This window comes from Halyomorpha halys, unplaced genomic scaffold (assembly GCF_000696795.3).
Source record: "Halyomorpha halys isolate HHAL.00 unplaced genomic scaffold, Hhal_1.1 Scaffold1039.1, whole genome shotgun sequence".
Taxonomy (NCBI): domain Eukaryota; kingdom Metazoa; phylum Arthropoda; class Insecta; order Hemiptera; family Pentatomidae; genus Halyomorpha; species Halyomorpha halys.
The window spans coordinates 27,772-30,612 of NW_027105076.1; positions in this window are offsets into that span (position 1 = coordinate 27,772).

Sequence of the window (2,841 nt, forward strand, 5' to 3'; positions counted from 1 at the left end):
TTTCAATAGTTCAAGTGTTAATTTTAGTTGATGAAAAGTGTATTTTTAGTTTTCGTTTTTGTGTATATGTTAGTTTGTCTTTAGTTTTTTTTGTGTTTTGTTGTGGTTATCTTTTTGGAGTTTATGAGGCATGTTCATAAACTGGTAGGGGGGAGTTATGGTTGGGCAAGGCCTGTATACAACACTAATCCTAACTCCTCCTGTAAATAAACCTCAATAATGTCTATAGCATCACAGAGAGAATAAACCAGTATCTTTCTAGTAAGCGTGCAGTTTAATTCTGTTCCCTCTTTCTCTCTTTCTTCAAGCTATTCAGTCTAAGTGCTCGTAAGTTATATATATATATACGTATATAAAAAAATATTATTTAATCATCATAAGTGGCCTGGAAAATGAATAACTCAATTCAAAACGTCCAACATATTTTTAAAAAAGGAAGTAAGCAGTATAAAGGTTTTCTTACTTGAAAATAAATTAATACACAATAATTAAATAATGTTTTTCAAATTTTGGAAAATCTATTTTATATTTATTAATTGGTTTAGAAAACTACACTGGACCTTTATAGTTTATTTAAAACATATATTTTACAAGACCCAAGCAAATTGGTTCAATACTGGCCACTCCTATAGTTTGTGAAGTTTCCTTATATTACCTAATGACCACATAATAGAAATGGATTTTTTTCAATAATAGACAAAGGTGAGTTTTTATGTAATCAATAGACAAATATAAAAATGGAGTTTTTTTGTCTATATTTTTATATGGCGTTTATGTGTATCCTTATAGCATTGTCATCTTTGTATCTTGTTTTTATTTAGTCCTAATGAAGTCCTGCAAAGACGGATGCTAATAAATATTTTTTTTTTACCGCCACCCGGACCTTCAATTCCTTCAATTCAAATTAAACAAGTAATACAGCTATTTATTGGTTTTTATTCATGCTGACAAAATATGACATTACATTAATTTCTATATTATCAAACATATGAAAAAGGAAAATACTAACAGAAATCCTCTTTAAAAGTTGAGTCGACGTTGGTAGGGATGAGACTGGAAGCTACATGCAGGAGCACTACCTCTCTCTGGCTTAACAAGCCCTCTTTGTGTACTTCCTCACCTGAAAATAAAAAAATATATAATAAATAAATAGATTATATACATTACTATTATTATATATATTACAAGTAAAAAAAACTATGATATTTATTATAGATACTTTCAATTAAAAAGTAATATAATTAAGAATTCATCCGTTCGGAATTGAAATAGCAGCTTTTAAAATGCAATCCCTCGTTTAGAAATCATAATTTATATATCTTGCTAATGCAATAAAATAATCTAGTAAAAGAAAATGCGCATTGTTTTTAAATAGACGTCAAATTCTATCAAAAGTTGACAGAAGACAGTCGAAATTACCTTTCGGATTCAAACAACTCGTAAAAAAAGTTTCCATCATGGAAAAATATCGGGAACATTAATACATTTCCAGCATGAACATTGTTGAAGTAACATTAAAAATGTATACTTTTATTTCTTTAATTAATTTTATAAAATTAAGATAATCTAGCCCACAAGCTATACACTCTCATCGTGCCAGCCTCAGGGGCCTCTAATTGGCCACCCCACAGGCTATACACTCTCATCGTTCCAACCTCAGGGGCCTAATTCTGTAATATTACTTATCTAAATAATTAATTCATATTAGTTGGTTATTTGATATAGACAAAATTCAAGGAAAGTTTTTCTAGAACTTAGGTATTTAGGAACTGCAATACTATTCCAATGAGGATAATATCAAACTGATATTATAGATCACTTGATTGTACATTGATCCACCAAGTTATTTCAAAATCGTGATAGGTGAATATGAGAAAAATGATATTTTATAATGTGGCACTTAAATTTTACCGAAAAAGTGCCATATTTCAGGTATAAGATTGGCTTTGAGATGTAATGTCTGTTTGTACTAATTCTGTCAAGTGTGCTGAGCGATCATAGGGAAAGGGGTGACCACTGGACGGGAGCCAAGCGGTCATCCTCCCCACAATTACCAATACTTAGGGATTTTCTCATTTCACTGCCCTAATAACTCCCTGAAAATCTATATTATCTTGTTTATTCACATTCACATCAGGCCGAACAGAAAATTGAAGCAGGGAGAGAGAAGAACAGATAAATAACTCAGAAATGTTTTATTACTAGCTGTTGGATATTACGCGTAATTCTATAAGATAGAACTGTAACAAACACTAATAAGCAGGAAAAATTGTATATAAATCTGTTAGGTTGGTACATTAGTCTCCCCAATGAGTTTCCACTGTGTAAAATAGAACTATCTTTTCTGGTATTTGTTATAGTACTTTAAATACTTTTTATTATACTATGGACTACTAATTTTTAAAATATTTTGATTTTTTATCTATATTTTATTTTATTATAAAAGTCTATAATAATCTCTTTGCTGCTCTGGTTTACTATTAGATTGATTTCTAACTTAATATTCCGAAGGCTGGGAGATTTCCATTTTTCAACTGCTAACCCGATAATAAACTTAAACCACTGCTAACTGTTTGAAGAAGGCTTCAGCCTCCCAGTGCCCTTATGAATAATAAATGTGAAGAATAATAGTGGGGAAAAATTCCCTCTTATTTCCGGGTCAAAATGCTTCCAAGCTAGAAGAAACTTTTGAGTTCTGAAAAAATTTGTATTTGTCAAAATTTTATAATAATTTTTACAGACAATTTTATGATCGTCAATCTGTCAAACTGGAATATGCTTTTGGTTCATTAAAAAATATATGATATTTTATTTAAAATTAGTTAGTTTTAAAAAGAAAAA